We start from the raw sequence: 17,074 nt of genomic DNA on the forward strand, positions 1-17,074 counted from the left end.
CAGCTGTTGTACCGAATGCTCCAACACAAAGTAAACAAAAATGGCTGCTCCGTTGGTGTCATGAAAAATAAGATACAGTAAATATCAAATGAAAGGCTCTTGATGACCAGTTTAGCACGTTTACACCAGAACGAATGTTTATTACATTTGGGTTTTATCTGTTGCCCAGGAAAAGGCCTTACAGTTAAACTAATATATATATATATATATATATATATATATATATATATATATATATATATATATATATATATATATATATATATGAGTGATTCCACGCTTATGGGTACAGAAATGGGGACATGAACTTATTTTTAAAAATTCACCTAAAACCATTTCTTTTTTTACCATCAGGTCACAAAACATGTAATCTTTAATGAATGATATGTTAAAAGATAACTTTAATTTTCTGAGATGTAATAAAAACATATTTATTTGCCAAAGTCAAGCCTATGAGTTCCAAAATGATGTCTGTTACATTACTTCTGTTACGATTGTCCATCCCGCGTCTGTTACAAATTAATTACAATCTAGCTATATACCATGTTAATCTTATTGAAAGAATGTGTATGTTTATTCTACTACACACGTTTATTAATTATATTTGCTAAAACATCACCTTCCTATGTTTCAAAAAGTAATTCTACATTGTTAAAATTGAGAATATATATGTCCACAACACTTCTGTTACGTTCTGACTTTGGCATATAAATATGTTTTTATTACATCTCAGAAAATTAAAGTTATCTTTTAACATATCATTCATTAAAGATTACATGTTTTGTGACCTGATGGTAAAAAAAGAAATGGTTTTAGGTGAATTTTTAAAAATAAGTTCATGTCCCCATTTCAGTACCCATAAGCGTAGAATCACTCATATATAAAGCGTCCAGCTTTTTGGTTTCCCAAAAATTTTCCGTAACATTAAGTACTTTGCATTGTAGCTCATCAGTGTAAGTCTTTGGGATAGTTGGGAAAATAAACTCACACTCTGTGTTTGGCTTGTTTATCTTGTTTATCAGGTGAAAGAACCGCCAAGACTTTTGTCATTTGTATTTTCCCATTTTGGGCGGCACGGTGGTGTAGTGGTTAGCGCTGTCGCCTCACAGCAAGAAGGTCCGGGTTCGAGCCCCGTAGCCGGCGAGGGCCTTTCTGTGCGGAGTTTGCATGTTCTCCCCGTGTCCGCGTGGGTTTCCTCCGGGTGCTCCGGTTTCCCCCACAGTCCAAAGACATGCAGGTTAGGTTAACTGGTGACTCTAAATTGACCGTAGGTGTGAATGTGAGTGTGAATGGTTGTCTGTGTCTATGTGTCAGCCCTGTGATGACCTGGTGACTTGTCCAGGGTGTACCCCGCCTTTCGCCCGTAGTCAGCTGGGATAGGCTCCGGCTTGCCTGCGACCCTGTAGGACAGGATAAAGCGGCTAGAGATAATGAGATGAGATGAGATTTTCCCATTTTAGTGTGACCCACTAGTTGAATATGAATGTATGTGCAATGGTGGCAACATATTTATTGAGTCTGTGATGAACAGTAAATATTTCCGATTATATAAAGAATTCTGTCTCAGAACAAACATGTTGTTTCTGCTCTACTCGCCTGGTTTGTTTACTGCTCTGAAAGATTTGCATCACTTTGAATATATGGAGATGTGCATTCAACCAGGCAGCGTCATAAAGAATGGTCAGACCAGTTGCCTTTCATACTATCCATAATGCTGTAATCATGCGAAGCTTTGTAATAGACCTGTGCCTAAACTAGTCTGCACACAAGTCCAACAAAGCCAGACGTGTAAGTTTAAACCCAAAGTAAGGTGTGGCACTGATGTAATTACACAAACAATAGCATGAGCGAGTAGCATGTGGGATTACACCCGATTCGAGCCTGAATGAGCCGTTGAGTATGCAGTGTTTGTGTTACATTGCACCGGCTCTGTTAGTCAAAGCCAGCTCAGCTGGTTTGGAGTGGGCGGTTGCACACCATCATCACTTCATGTCTGTGCGTAAGAGCATACCGCTTTCAGCGAAACAAGCAAAGGCCAGGATTTCTGTAGGCAAGTTGTCAGTGGTGGAGAAACAGTGCAGAGTTTTGTTCTTATGTGTTTCTTCAGAGTTGAACAGGGTTAACTAAGACAGGTAAGTTGTTTTTTTCCCCCCCTGGGTTCTAATTACTGATTAATAAACCCATTGTTGCTATGAAGCAGGTTTGTACAACAGGTGTTTAAGGACCGTTTTCTTTGTGAGTTCATTACGCAGTGACTTGTGTTGTTCCTTCGCTGTAGTACTTCAAACAAATCTCCTCCAGAATGACACGTGAAAGCAAATCCGCCAAAGGGAAACACCATTTCAGTTTCTTTAACCTCCTAGGGCTTAGCGGTCACATGCGTGGACAGCACTTTATGGAAATTCGGAACAAGAATCCACATATGTGGACATACTTTTTCTCTAAAAGTACATCTTATCAAAAGATGATGCTTAGTTTTTATTCTAATCAGGTTCTAATAAGCCCAAATAGCAAAGAGAAATAAAAAATGCATGTAAAAAAAAACAGCTTGGGCCTTAGGAGGTTAAGCCTTTATTGTTATTTATTATGCTACAGAAATATATCTTACATGCTAGATACAGCCTGATGTAGATACAGTCAGTTTGAAACTTTGATATTATTGAGCTGGAGATTTAAGTTGCAGCGCCACCTACAGATTACAATATGACTTGTTCGGGAGTTTTTAAGAGGTCGGAACATTTTTAGCATTTGTTGATTTATCTGTCATCGTATCTTCATTTTTTTTTTTTTGCCGTGTCATCAGTTTCTAAAATGACTGTAGATTCATCACATTATCTTTGCATTTGGCTCTGTTCTTGCCTCTTTATTCATTCATTCTAATTATTCAATGGAAACATGGAACATTAATGTGCCTGGTTGTTGAGAAATGTGTAATATTAAACTGAGAAAATGACTGGCGCACATAAATTACGCATCGCAAGATGGCCTAGATTTTTTTTTTTTCATGAAGCTGTCAAGAATACGTTTCATAAAGCAAAATTTGTCAGGGCTGCATGACCTCAGGTCTCATGTAAAAGGCATAGGAGAATGGCACTTCTGTTTGAGAAGACTAATAAGGTCAAGTAAGATTAAGAAGGTCTCAGATGTAACAAGAAATTTTTTGGTCTAGGAAAAAAAAAAAAAAACAAACCCCTTCTGCAGAGTCACTGCTAGTTCACCTTCGGCACACATTATTGAGTGGTGTGTCTTATACATGACACCATGTCTTTTTACAAAACACCTTAAGTTTTCGTATTAAATATGACGTTTAAGGCTTAGTTTCTCCTTAGCTGAGGGATTTATTTAAGGGTGGAGCACAGAATCCCTGAAAGGGTTTCCTTAGTGAAGGAAAACGGGAAGGGAACTGGATTACCGTACATGCAGACTGTTGGTTTGCTTGCATTTGCGCCTGCGTGTGATACCTGTTATCACCTCACGGAGTTATATAGTAAAATAAATGGAAGAAAAGAAGACAAGCAAACCAAATTGCTCAGAGGAGGAAAAGATTATACTTCTGGAGGAATACAATAAATACTGAGCCCCACTCATGACACGAAAAGGAATATATTATGGCCATGGTAATTCAGGGCGGCACAGTGGTGTAGTGGTTAGCACTGTCGCCTCACAGCAAGAAGGTCCTGGGTTCAAGCCCTGTGGCTGACGAGGGCCTTTCTGTGTGGAGTTTGCACGCTCTGCGTGGGTTTGCTCCGGTTTTCCCCAAAGACATGCAGGTTAGGCTAATTGGTGACTCTAAATTGAGTGTGAATGGTTGTCTGGGTCTACGCTACCGTTCAAAAGTTTGGGGTCACCCAGGCAATTTTGTGTTTTCCATGAAAAGTCACACTTTTATTTACCACCATAAGTTGTAAAAGGAATAGAAAATATAGTCGAGACATTTTTCTGGCCATTTTGAGCATTTAATCGAGCCCACAAATGTGATGCTCCAGAAACTCAATCTGCTCAAAGGAAGGTCAGTTTTATAGCTTCTCTAAAGAGCTCAACTGTTTTCAGCTGTGCTAACATGATTGTACAAGGGTTTTCTAATCATCCATTAGCCTTCTGAGGCAATGAGCAAACACATTGTACCATTAGAACACTGGAGTGAGAGTTGCTGGAAATGGGCCTCTATACACCTATGGAGATATTGCACCGAAAACCAGCTAGAATAGTCATTTACCACATTAGCAATGTATAGAGTGGATTTCTGATTAGTTTAAAGTGATCTTCATTGAAAAGAACAGTGCTTTTCTTTCAAAAATAAGGACATTTCAAAGTGACCCCAAACTTTTGAACGATAGTGTATGTGTCAGCCCTGTGATGACCTGGCGACTTGTCCAGGGTGTACCCCGCCTTTCGCCCATAGTCAGCTGGGATAGGCTCCAGCTTGCCTGCGACCCTGTAGAACAGGATAAAGCGGCTAGAGATAATGGATGGATGGTAATTCGTTGTAATATATATTTATAGAGGATGTTACACAGTTGCGCAAAGATATGAAGTTTATATTTGAGTGGTGAATATACATTAATATAAATAATATAAATATTTTTCAACATGAGAATATAAACGGGCGGCACGGTGGTGTAGTGGTCAGCGCTGTCGCCTCACAGCAAGAAGGTCCGGGTTCGAGCCCCGTGGCCGGCGAGGGCCTTTCTGTGCGGAGTTTGCATGTTCTCCCCGTGTCCGCGTGGGTTTCCTCCGGGTGCTCCGGTTTCCCCCACAGTCCAAAGACATGCAGGTTAGGTTAACTGGTGACTCTAAATTGACCGTAGGTGTGAATGTGAGTGTGAATGGTTGTCTGTGTCTATGTGTCAGCCCTGTGATGACCTGGCGACTTGTCCAGGGTGTACCCCGCCTTTCGCCCGTAGTCAGCTGGGATAGGCTCCAGCTTGCCTGCGACCCTGTAGAACAGGATAAAGCGGCTAGAGATAATGAGATGAGACGAGATGTTTTGAAGGAGTTGCTTTGGAGGAAGGCCTGAAGGGAGGGGGTGGGATTTTTTGGTTGGATGCTTTCAAAATCTAGCTTACTCTTGCTGGTTTCTCCAAAATGGCCTACCCTGTCTTTAAGTGTAAAATAAATTACACAGAGCCACTCAGTACAGAGTTTCTTAATGAACGTAATCCAGCTAGTCAAATATTAGGCTCAATATTTTAACGTGCCTGATAATATTCTGGCCGTTTAAAAGTTTTATTCCACTGGAAGAGCATGTGAGGTACACTTTGATGAGTAGTTCAGGTTTGAATTAAACCCATTCAGTTCAGGCGATCAGTCAAACAGGGTAATAGTACTGTAAGAGTCAGTAATAAATAGAATAACTATGACAATAATAGGCTCTGATTTCGACAACTGTAACAAAATTTTTAAAATCACACGTCCCATAATTATGCTTCACAGAGCCCTCGGGGTGCCTGGACCCCACTTTGAGAACCACTGACTTAGATGACCGAAATGCTTCACAGATAATTGCAAAAAGTGTCCTGTATTAATTTACTGAAAGTTGTCCCCCCCCCCCCCCCCCCCCCCACACACACACACACACATGGGAATGCTTGCTTGCTGTTAGGCATGAAAAATCAGCAGCATAATAATATACAATGTTTATTTTCACATAAATAAAGTAAGAGGCTAGGTAAAACTCCCAGCCACTGGGGTTGCACAAGTCAGTGCTTTCTTAGTGCTGGTCCCAAGTTTGGATAGATTGGGGAGGGTTGAGACAGGAAGGGCATCCGGTGTAAAGCGTATGCCAAATCAAACATGCGGCTCATAAATCGGGACAGGATGGGATGGAAGTGGATGCTCCGCCGTGGCGACCCCTAACCGAAGCAGCCAAAAAAAGAAGAACAACAACAAGAAGAAGAAAGTAAGAGGCTAGGTAATGTGCACATGGCTTGTTCTATTCCTTGATTATGGCATAATCATAGATTGTGTCCAGTCCAAGCGAATTAGGATGACAAGCTGGTAGAATTCTGGTTTCTGAACGGATTCCAATATAGTAGTGCTTAGCTAATGTTTAATTACTTAATGTTTAAACTATCCGTTTAATTACCACTTTTTATTCACTTTGATGCACAAACGCACATTCATACTAATTAAATGTCTGACCTATTACAACGTGTTCTGGCAAGACTACCGTCTCTGCTTCCCGTACACATTAAGACAGCGAAGGCAATTTCATTAGGCTCTACAGGCAGAAAAAAAGAGCATTGCTCAAGGTAGGCCAGCTCTATTACAGCCATGACAGCCTACTGTGACGGCTTGTTTACTTGCTTGCTCACATGCTCATTCATTCATTGGTTCATTCATCCAATGTGCATACTTACTCACACGGTTGCTTACTTGCTGACGTTCGTACTTGCTTTCTTGTTTCATTCCTTGCTTGCTCTCTCGCTTGCTTACTTGCGTAGTTACTTATTTGCTTACTTGCTTCTTATCTAGAAATACTGAAGCAAAACCTCAAGCCACCAGCCAGAAAATTAAAACTTGGTCACAACTTGGTCTTCTAGTACGAAAGTGTTCACGCATAGAATCTCATAGAAACTTGGTGGACTGATCTGAAAAGCATATCTGAGCAAGGAGGCCTCCAGTCGTGACTGAGTTAAACCAGTTCTGTCAGGAGACACTGGGGAAAAAATTCCAGTTAAACATTGTGCGAAGCTTATGGAAGGCTGTCTAAAGGATTGAAATTTAAAGCTCAAGCAATTAAAAAGCAATGCTAACAAATACGAACAAAGTGTATGGAAACTTCTGAAAATCCGATCGAGTAAAAAACAGCTGTGAAATAAATCTGTCTCTTGACTACGATTTTGAAATGACCTTTTATGGATATAAAGTAGATACCCAAATTGACAACACAGGACGTGTATGGCTACACAAAATGGATGGAGTTGTGAAAAAATGAGTTTAAATGTCTTTACCATAGGTGCCTATCAACTTTTGGTCTCAACTGGATTTAATTACAGGACTTGCTTACTTGATGACTGACTTGATTACTTAGAGTGTAACTGCGTTTCTATTTCAAATTTTAACAGTGATTTAAATGAACATGCCAAATGACCAACATTATTACATGGGCTAGAGTAATTTGGCTTATATAGTACAGTGGTGCTTGAAAGTTTGTGAACCTTTAAGAATTTTCTCTATTTCTGCATAAATATGACCGAAAACATCATCAGATTTTCACACAAGTCCTAAAAGTACATAAAGAGAACCCAGTTAAACAAATGAGACAAAAATATTATACTCTGCCATTTATTTATTGAGGAAAATGATCCAATATTACATATCTGTCAGTGGGAAAAGTATGTGAACCTCTAGGATTAGCAGTTAATTTGAAGGTGAAATTAGAGTCAGGTGTTTTCAATCAATGGGATGACAATCAGGTGTGAGTGGGCACCCTGTTTTATTTAAAGAACAGGGATCTATCAAAGTCTGATCTTCTCAACACATGTTTGTGGAAGTGTATCATGGCACGAACAAAGGAGATTTCTGAGGACCTCAGAAAAAGTGTTGTTGATGCTCATCAGGCTGGAAAAGGTTAGAAAACCATCTCTAAAGAGTTTGGACTCCACCAATCCACAGTCAGACAGATTGTGTACAAATGGAGGAAATTCAAGACCATTGTTACCCTCCCCAGGAGTGGTCGACCAACAAAGGTTACTCCAAGAGCAAGGCGTGTAATAGTCGGCGAGGTCACAAAGGACCCCAGGGTAGCTTCTAAGCAACCGAAGGCCTCTCTCACATTGGTTAATGTTAATGTTCATGAGTCCACCATCAGGAGAACACTGAACAACAATGGTGTGCATGGCAGGGTTGCAAGGAGAAAACCACTGCTCTCCAAAAAGAACATTGCTGCTCATCTGCAGTTTGATAAAGATCACGTGGACAAGCCAGAAGGCTATTGGAAAAATGTTTTGTGGAAGGATTAGATCAAAATAGAACTTTTTGGTTTAAATGAGAAGCGTGATGTTTGGAGAAAGGAAAACTCTGCATTCCAGCATAAGAACCTTATCCCATCTGTGAAACATGGTGGTGGTAGTATCATGGTTTGGGCCTGTTTTGCTGCATCCGGGCCAGGACGGCTTGCCATCATTGATGGAGCAATGAATTCTGAATTATACCAGCGAATTCTAAAGGAAAATGTCAGGACATCTGTCCATGAACTGAATCTCAACAGAAGGTGGGTCATGCAGCAAGACAACGACCTTAAGCACACAAGTCGTTCTACCAAAGAACGGTTAAAGAAGAGTAAAGTTAATATTTTGGAATGGCCAAGTCAAAGTCCTGACCTTAATCCAATCGAAATGTTGTGGAAGGACCTGAAGCGAGCAGTTCATGTGAGCAAACCCACCAACATCCCAGAGTTGAAGCTGTTCTGTACGGAGGAACGGGCTAAAATTCCTCCAAGCCGGTGTGCAGGACTGATCAACAGTTACCGGAAACGTTTAGTTGCAGTTGTTGCTGCACAAGGGGGTCACACCAGATACTGAAAGTAAAGGTTCACATACTTTTGCCACTCACAGATATGTAATATTGGATCATTTTCCTCAATAAATAAATGACCAAGTATAATATTTTTGTCTCATTTGTTTAACTGGGTTCTCTTTATCTACTTTTAGGACTTGTGTGAAAATCTGATGATGTTTTAGGTCATATTTATACAGAAATATAGAAAATTCTAAAGGGTTCACAGACTTTCAAGCACCACTGTATATATCGTATAGGCTTACAATGTAATAGAAGAAGAATTTTTCTGTTTACAGAAAACGATAAACGAGAATAAAACTGCTTTCTTGGCCTATAATAGTTGTGCTTTAAGTAGTAGTACCCTGTAGTACAGCTTGATCAAAGTGTTGGAGTTTGCTGTGGTCTTTTGTCTGGTAAATTTTTCTGGATTTGATAATGACTTTCCAGTCCAAATGTACAATAATATTCTAACTTGATTTAAAATAAAAAAAAAACGTGTAATTTTATAGAGAGTGCTTCCCATTTGTTTAAATATAGTGACATTTTCTAAAAGGAAAAAAAAAAACAACAACCTCGCCTTATAAACATATGTAATGCTAGAACATTTCTACGAGCACTCTTTTGTATGTTCCATGTTTCACTTGCTCTATCCCACTGTTAAAGCCAGAGCTCTGTTATCAAGTACATAACATGATTACTCTTAAGATAAGCCTTTTCAAATCACTTTAGAACGTTGCAGACATCTGCATTCATTGGCCAGATACAGAGTTTTATCTTTAAATGGCCTGGATCAGCTGAAAGCTTTGGCTTACTCTTACAAGTACACATAGTCCATTAATCTTGCCTTTAAAGGTTGATAGCATTTGCGATAATTAAAAGTGCATTTCATGTCAGGGATACAGAAACTGGGGTTAATTTTGGACAAACATTTCCGCAGCCCCCACAGTGTGCATAATTCTTTTTTTTTCTTCTGCAAAAAAAAAATGTTCTTGTACAGTTTGCATGTAGTGTCATTATAAAAGATGTTGCCATTGGTTGAGAAGAATTCATGCAGTTAGCAAGCAGCAATAGTGATGAAGGTGAAGGAGTTTCCTATAGTTCTCAGGGATAACATTGTTAAATAATGCTCAAATAAATAAAAAAAAATACAGAGCCATACCAAAGACCTTAAACATCCCTGTTTCATAATATGTAGATCAATATGTAGTTAACAGAACCACCACTAACTGGTAAACCAGGCAGGATTTTATAATGCACTCTCAGAATAATGATAAAGAAGGTAAAAGAAAAGTCAGCATTCACTTGAAAAGAGTTGCAGGACGACGTGAAAGCAGCAGGAGCCTAAAGCCTATAGCAGCAACTCCATTTAGATCTATGGGAAAGATATCAGTAATTAGGGGTATATAATTAATGAATAGCTGACAGTGCCCTCCACACCTTGTAAAGAGTAATGTAAAAAGGCATACATGTCAACCTATACGGAATGTCCGTATTTTATACGGATTTGATTCAATAAACGTAGTATACGGGCGTACAAATAAAGTTATACGGATTCTTTAAAAAAAACTTCAATATTTATTTAGAGCTATAATCAATTCCCACGATGATAAAAGAGCGCATAACATTTACAAACGTACTGTACACCACGGGCGGCACGGTGGTGTAGTGGTTAGCGCTGTCGCCTCACAGCAAGAAGGTCCGGGTTCGAGCCCTGTGGCCGGCGAGGGCCTTTCTGTGCGGAGTTTGCATGTTCTCCCCGTGTCCGCGTGGGTTTCCTCCGGGTGCTCCGGTTTCCCCCACAGTCCAAAGACATGCAGGTTAGGTTAACTGGTGGCTCTAAATTGACCGTAGGTGTGAATGTGAGTATGAATGGTTGTCTGTATCTATGTGTCGGCCCTGTGATGACCTGGCGACTTGTCCAGGGTGTACCCCGCCTTTCGCCCGTAGTCAGCTGGGATAGGCTCCAGCTTGCCTGCGACCCTGTAGAACAGGATAAAGTGGCTAGAGATAATGAGATGAGATGAGAGACTGTACACCACAGAAAGCACAAACAGCCAGTAAAGAGTCTTATGAAATCGCGCGTTATCTTGTGGTAGCGAGACTTCGTTCCACTTTTGATCATGTGCACACCGCATTGCGAGAATCCCGCCAACCGGGAAGTGACATTTTGTTTGAAATGCGTATTTCCACCTGAGCGACTTTCACTAGCGACTGAAAAGATTCTGAATGGGCACTCCGGCAAGATCAACACAGACACTTGTTGTGACATGCAGCCTCGTGAGGTATTGGTGCAGAGTGCTAAAAAAAGCTGTCATGGAGTACAATTCAGAATATTAGAGTGACACTTTGTGTTTTTGTCGAACATTGGAGCTTTGTATTCATTCTGAAGGTTTATTGTTATTAATATTGAATAAAAAGTAACTTGGATATATCATTGTTAATTATCATTCAAATTTTTGGTAAATTATTTTTATTTGCATCTTATACGGATTTTATAAGGGAAATACGGATTTTGGAGGTTGGTTATACAGGTTTGATTGACCAAAGGTTGACATGTATGAAAACTTTTTGGTAAAGTTGCCTCATCTCACGATGAAAAAATGAGAAAAATCCAACCTTTAATTGAAATAATTTTATTCAGAGAGAAAGAAATCCCAAATCAAGAAATAATTATTTTCAACAAAAACACATGTGCCACTAATATTTAGGCACAAAGTGGAGCTCCTGATGAGTGAGCAAAATATTTGCAAGGGCACAAAATCAACCTGAATAGAATAATAATATTATAGCATATTGAATTGTGTAGTGTAGTGTATCTCATGTCAATAAATTGCTGCATTGTCTTGTGACAGTGATACCAATAACGAGATACGCGTCACAGTTAAAATAAATTTTTTTCTCCCTTTTTTTGACACTGCATACCATGCGCCAGAAACAACACCACGACATTTATTATCGTGTGACTCTGCTGGGTGCCTGATGGACAACAGTGAACCAGCACTTTCACTTTACATAATTACTGTATAGTTACAATCGAATACGATTAAACTTGATATATCAGACAGTTGTCTGGTTACATCTTTCACGTCCAGGCACGTTGGCACCAAGCTGCTTACCTATTGCAGATTCAGTCTTCCCAGCCTGGTGCAGGTCTACAATTTTGTTTCTGGTGTCCTTTGACAGCTCTTTGGTCTTGGCCATAGTGGAGTTTGGAGTGTGACTGTTTGAGGTTGTGGACAGGTGTCTTTTATACTGATAACGAGTTCAAACAGGTGCCATTAATACAGGTAATGAGTGGAGGACAGAGGAGCCTCTTAAAGAAGAAGTTACAGGTCTGTGAGAGCCAGAAATCTTGCTTGTTTGTAGATGACCAAATACTTATTTTACCGAGGAATTTACCAATTAATTCATTAAAAATCCTACAATGTGATTTCCTGGATTCTTTCCCCACATTCTGTCTCTCATAGTTGAAGTGTACCTATGATGAAAATTACATGCCTCTCTCATCTTTTTAAGTGGGAGAACTTGCACAATTGGTGGCTGACTAAATACTTTTTTGCCCCACTGTATATAGTGTTTATTATAGATATGTTAGCTATTTAGATCACAGATAGATATTGTATAATACAGATATTTTCGACATTTGTATATAATATAGGTATTGTATATAATAGTTATACTAGTTGGGCGGCACGGTGGTGTAGTGGTTAGCGCTGTCGCCTCACAGCAAGAAGGTCCTGGGTTCGAGCCCCGGGGCCGGCGAGGGCCTTTCTGTGTGGAGTTTGCATGTTCTCCCCGTGTCCGTGTGGGTTTCCTCCGGGTGCTCCGGTTTCCCCCACAGTCCAAAGACATGCAGGTTAGGTTAACTGGTGACTCTAAATTGACCGTAGGTGTGAATGTGAGTGTGAATGGTTGTCTGTGTCTATGTGTCAGCCCTGTGATGACCTGGCGACTTGTCCAGGGTGTACCCCGCCTTTCGCCCGTAGTCAGCTGGGATAGGCTCCAGCTTGCCTGCGACCCTGTAGAAGGATAAAGCGGCTAGAGATAATGAGATGAGATGAGTTATACTAGTTATTGTAGATAGGTGGCAGGGTGGTGTGGCAGTCAGCACTGTTGCCTCACAGCAAGAAGGTTCTGGGTTTGAGCCCAGTGGCCAACCGGGGCCTTTCTATGTGGAGTTTGCATGTTCTCCCCGTGTCTGCGTGGGTTTCTTCCAGGTGCTCTGGTTTCTCCTATAGTTAATTAGTGGCTCTAAATTGACCGTAGGTGTGAATGGTTGTTTGTCTCTATGTGTTAGCTCTGTGATGATTTGGCAACTTGTCCAGGGTGTACCCCACCTCTCGCCCATACTGTAGTCAGCTGGGATAGGCTCCAGCTTGCCTGCGACCCTGCACAGGATAAGCGGGGATGGATAGTTATTGTAGATTGCATATTTATCTATAATAACTAGATTGTATATATGTATATACATTTTTCTTATATTTCATATACATATCTTACATTTAACAGTTATTCCACGAAATTGAATTGTACGTGAGCTGATAGCCGACGAAGCGCGGCGCACCATGTGCAACGAGATTGAGTGGAATAACTGTTTTATTCTATCCACATTCACTGGATTTTGAGAAACAGGGCATTTTTATTTTTTGCAAATTCAGTAAATAAAAACTTTATACACAACGTACGACAAAATCATTTCCGCTTAGCATGTGATTGTAGCAGAGCAACCGTTGGCCAGTTTTGACTCCTTGTTGGCGGATTGGTATGGGAAATGTTAATTGGGGGGGCGGTCCCTATACTATTTAGGGTAGCCAAGTTTCAGCTGGGGATGGCGTTTGTTTCCCACTTTCGCTGGCGTTTGAGGCGACTGGTAGATGGTGTGCTGGGGCTGAGCAAACTTTCCCTTCTGTTACTTGCATTTGTGCATTCATCTCAACTTTACGTTGTGTGCGCCGCTTGTGCGGTTTGAGGCGCCTTGTCTAGCCATCGAGGGCTCTGGACATCTGATTTCTGCATTGCCTTTTCTCACGCACCAGGCAGTCTGCCATGGCATGCCTAGCCCGGAAGCGCGCATTTACCGTTGGTGTTAGCCAGTGTTTTGTTGGGCTGTGTGACGGAGCGGCTCTGCCCCTTTGACCATTCCATCTGATGGGAAACGGCGTGACGCTCCAGTTGATTGCGGCCTAGTTGGTTCCGCTGCTGCTTTGTTTCCACCCGGTTTCTATCTTGGTTTGAATTTTTTTTGTTGATATTTTGTTTGTTTGGTTTTTTTTTATTTAGTTGGCATCCCCCCTTGCGACCTAATCGAGGGAGGTTGTTTGTGTGCTGTATATATGTATTGTAGGCTACTGGGTGACCATCATATATTGCTTGATTGTGGATTGTTATCACCAGTAGCTTTGTTTAATTGGCACTACGCACTGGTGCCTGTTGGTGTGTGTGTGTGTGTGTGTGTGTGGTTGTTGTATGCTGTGTGTGTACTTTACCACCGGACTTTGGGTGCAGTGGCGGCCCTTCTAGTACACCAGGCGCGCCAAGTGCTGTGGGTGCTAAAGTTAAGTGTTGTGTGTTAACATCCAAACATTAGCCATTTGTACATGTTTGTATATCTAACTTTGTGCCCTGGAGTAGATTCTAATATTGTGTTATTTTTCTTCAATTGTGTGAGTGTGTGTGTGTGTGTGGTAGACAGGTTGCTGACGGGCCCAAGCAGTTTGGTGGTGGAATCCCCTCCTCACAGTCCTTTTCTTTTGTGCACGTTTGGTGATTTGCTTTTCCTGATTTTGTGTGCTGTGGTTTGATTTTTATTATTTATTATTATTTGTTGTGTTCATTTGTGGTGTGGTTTTGTATCTTTTTCCTATTTTAATTGTACCCCAGGGGCGCAGATAGGAATTTTGAACTGGGGGGGACTGAGCTGTCAGCAAATGATTCCATTTCGTGTGTATATATATATATATATATATATATACACACACACACACACTACCGTTCAAAAGTTTGGGGTCACTTTGAAATGCCCTTATTTTTGAAAGAAAAGCACTGTTCTTTTCAATGAAGATCACTTCAAACTAATCAGAAATCCACTCTATACATTGCTAATGTGGTAAATGACTATTCTAGCTGGTTTTTGGTGCAATATCTCCATAGGTGTATAGAGGCCCATTTCCAGCAACTCTCACTCCAGTGTTCTAATGGTACAATGTGTTTGCTCATTGCCTCAGAAGGCTAATGGATGATTAGAAAACCCTTGTACAATCATGTTAGCACAGCTGAAAACAGTTGAGCTCTTTAGAGAAGCTATAAAACTGACCTTCCTTTGAGCAGATTGAGTTTCTGGAGCATCACATTTGTGGGGTCGATTAAATGCTCAAAATGGCCAGAAAAATGTCTTGACTATATTTTCTATTCATTTTACAACTTATGGTGGTAAATAAAAGTGTGACATAACATTTTAACATAGCCTATGGAAATCCAAAGTTTACACATTATCATCACGCACAGAAATTGCAAAACTAGTTTTAAAACCGCTAAGTTCCAACTGTTAAACATAGCGAGAGGCTGGGCTACATGTGTGTGTGTAAAGTGTAAACCAGTGCATCCTGACTTTCTAACTATGCCTGTGTGTTGCGTGAGCGGCAGTCAGTCAACAACTCTTCGCAAAGTTTCCTTATGAAACAATATGCTCGCTGAAATCATGGCAGGGAACGCCAGATTAAACATTAAAACTGCCTTCTGAGCACTGTATCTACAGGCTACCACCGAAAGAAGGAGGCTACCAGAAAGGCATCTCTACTCCGTACGATTTTACTTTCACTACGACATTACTTTGAACAGACTATCAAAAAATTGCAAGGTGATATGATAAAGTAAGGCACAGTTTACTTAAAGTCGTTTTTTTTTTTTTTGAAAAAAACGATGCAATCGTTTTCTGCCTTTTGGCACCCTTCATCATGCCGTGTTGGGGTCCTGAACTAGGAGGCGCTGTCCCCGATATGCCTGTCAAACTTGTGGGTAACCATAGCAACCAAGCTCGAGCTCGCAACCCGTGCAGTCTGCGCAGTTGCAGCTATGTATGTACTGCTGTGCACCTCAATAAACCGAATGGTAATTAGTCTTTTGATTTTTCCGTGAGGTTTGCCTTATGCAAAGAAAGACAGCATAGACGTTTTTTCCTCCCTATAAGTAGGGGGGACCAAACGAGGTGAATTTAAATCTGGGTGGGACGAATCCCCCCCGTCCCCCCCTCTATCTGCGCCCGTGTTGTACCCCTCTTATTGCAGTAACGAAGGCCCTGTTCTTCCCCCACTACCTAGTAGCAGAGGGCGTTAAGCCCTGCACCCTATGAACGGTTCTTTTTAGAATGTGAATTTTAATGTTTGTTTTTTTTGTACCAGAATTTATTAAAAAGATTGATGTATATGATTTTTGGTTTGTAATAAAAATACTTTTTGTATTGTTAGAAATCATGTCTCTGGTTGTTTCGATGTGCACGTATCTGTGTCCTTAATTGTGTTAATGTTATATTTTTGTTAGAATTCCTGGGGCGCAATTCCCCAGGTGGCGTAGTCGCTATAGTTACATTCTTACCACTCTGCTACATAAACAAACTGGCGAAATGACAGGAGCAATTTGTGAAAAATGCTCTAATAATAATAATTCTTGAAAAATTAAAAAAAGATGCGTTCTTACCATCAAATACTTTTATTCCATATTTTGTTGCTTTTTTTTTTTTATTTTTTGGGGGTTTTGTTTTCGAGTAGAGTTTTTATTTCGTCCTCGGTTTGTTCAGCACCACGCTCCACCATTTTGTTTTTCTCTAATCACGGTATATGAGCTGATATCCTAGTAGTAGAGTAGCCGATCACAGCGCGCGATTGCTCATATCCACTGAATATGGATAGAATAAATCCATATAATCACACTTTTTTCCTCCTCTGTATCACTAGAGAAACACCAAATTCCTTGCGTGTGTCAACATACTTGGCCAGTAAATATAATTCTGCCTCTGATTCTGATCTTTTAGTCTATTTGTCTGATTAGGCATGCTGATGAACAGGTTCAGGAATTTGAAACTGCCCACCTCTTGCTGCATAGCATAATTTGTGTGTGTGTGTGTGTGTGTGTGTGTGTGCGCGCAGTCATGGTGATTTTTCACTCTCTCAGGTGTCAAAAACACTAGAGGAGAGCATTAGAAATTCTTAATAAGGATTTGAGAAGAGGCAGCTTCACACAGTTCTGACTCTTTTGTCTGCCGGCCTTGGATTATGTCTGATGATGTGATTGTTTTTGGTCCTCTTATGTCACAAATGATGCAGATTGGTAGCTGCATCCTGGATATTTTTGAAAGCTGTCTGAAAAACTGGAAAAAATAAACCAACAACAACAAACTTTAGTATTAAATGATTGCTACTTTTAATTATAAAAAAAAATCTTCAAAAGTAGGCTTAATCTTCATTATATGTGTATACAGCTTCCACAGAGTACTCGGAGAAGGCTTGATTATAGTCTTCCTTATGTTTAAGCTTGGGTGGCACAGTGGTGTAGTGGTTAGCGCTGTCGCCTCACAGCA

General features: G+C 40.5%; 1 protein-coding gene across 1 annotated transcript in view; it reads left to right on the forward strand.

Moving 5' to 3' along the window:
• Positions 1 to 1,894: 1,894 nt before the first annotated feature.
• Positions 1,895 to 17,074, forward strand: part of LOC132873125 (cAMP-specific 3',5'-cyclic phosphodiesterase 4D-like) — a 372,176-nt gene continuing 356,996 nt past the window's right edge. Inside the window, exon 1 of the mRNA XM_060908382.1 lies at positions 1,895 to 2,132. The gene's annotated coding sequence lies outside the window, so the exon portion shown is untranslated. The remainder of the gene's footprint in view (positions 2,133 to 17,074) is intronic.

This window comes from Neoarius graeffei, chromosome 25, assembly GCF_027579695.1.
Source record: "Neoarius graeffei isolate fNeoGra1 chromosome 25, fNeoGra1.pri, whole genome shotgun sequence".
NCBI lineage: Eukaryota > Metazoa > Chordata > Actinopteri > Siluriformes > Ariidae > Neoarius > Neoarius graeffei.